This window comes from Liolophura sinensis, chromosome 1, assembly GCF_032854445.1.
Source record: "Liolophura sinensis isolate JHLJ2023 chromosome 1, CUHK_Ljap_v2, whole genome shotgun sequence".
NCBI classification, from domain to species: Eukaryota; Metazoa; Mollusca; class Polyplacophora; order Chitonida; family Chitonidae; genus Liolophura; species Liolophura sinensis.
In genome coordinates this window covers 86,704,818-86,706,338 of record NC_088295.1, presented here as the reverse complement: position 1 = coordinate 86,706,338, position 1,521 = coordinate 86,704,818, and positions in this window count along the sequence as shown.

Below are 1,521 nucleotides of genomic sequence, written 5' to 3'. Positions count from 1 at the left end.
GTGCACAGCTGTTGATTTTGTTGTATTGCCTGTACACAGCACGAGTCTTCCGTCCTTCAGGCGTCCAGCCTGACGTCTCTAAATTCTATAGTTAGTGCATGTAACTAAGGTGCAGTGTATAACCCCATGCAGGTACACCGGTGTTACACCCATTCTTGTGTAATACTCGGGTTTTCTTTATATATATATGTGAAAGATAATGTAATATTTTTCCCTTGGCATATTTGTCGACGTAATTCTTGCTTCCTTTATACATCTGTCCTTTCCTCCAGCCCTACCCATACCAAGGACTCAGAAAAGAGGAGACAGCTGTATTTTAATTTAATTCTACTTGTATTTATCTATAGGGGCCTACTATTTATTTTATTGGCGTTTTACATCTTGATCACGAGTGCAGTATTTAACTTGCATGACAGCCGTTAGATTTTTAGATAGAAACAACCGCCTTTTACTGATACTACTCCTGACGTAAAGCCGTGAGTCGCGAGAACCTTAGACGGCTGAACCAGCGAATACACGACTATATCCTCCTTGCCACAAAGAAATATATGAGTCAATTATTGTTGTCAAAAACACACTTTCTAATTGTTCAATACGCTTATTATCCTTTCGAATACTAATACAGTTTTTATATTTGATCAAACAATCTCTGAACCTAATTGAGTTTTGGCTCATTTTGGGATAATCCAGGCTAATAGATGTGGCGTTCGTCGAGTAGGACTACGGGAGGGCTTACCCATGCAAACGCTAAATCAAGGATTATGTGCATGAGATTGTCCTTCACGTACACAAACGGTTTTGCACAAAATTTATGATGAAATTTCATGACAAACAATCCGACCGCATGCACACCTGACCAATGAGCTAGGTCGCCTGCAAGTGAATCTAAGTTCCAATTAAAATAAATGTTACGACCCAAACTGTCTGTATTATAAAGAGATGGCTTGTTCGAAATACACGACAGTTTAGCCGCACAAAAAAGTAACCAAAACCAGCAGATTTTATTTTACAACAATTTATTAGCTTTAACAAGAACAGATAATAAGTCTTATACAAATACTAAAGTACTTAAGTTTAACAAGAAGGGATAGCAGTATCTATACAAATACTAAAGTACTTACGGTGTCAAGTCCAAACGGACGCATATATTCCACAATATATTCCACACAGGCATAAATGCTCAGAGGCAAATTCACAAGAGGGAAAATCCACAGTATAACTGAGTGTATATATTCCACAATATATTCCACACAGGCATAAATGCTCAGAGGCAAATTCACAAGAGGGAAAATCCACAGTATAACTGAGTGTATGACGAAATATACACAAAATTCCACAGACAGGGTCCGTGTACTAATAAGCACTGTGTATACAAGAGCACAAATTAAACATACAAGTTCAGACTGATCAAGTGCTCGGTGGAGATAGGATATAACAAAGCCAGAGGCTATAAAGACACCAAAATTTAGCACAAAAGGCCTACTAAAGTAATACACAGCGAAAGCATCCAAAACGCTCAAT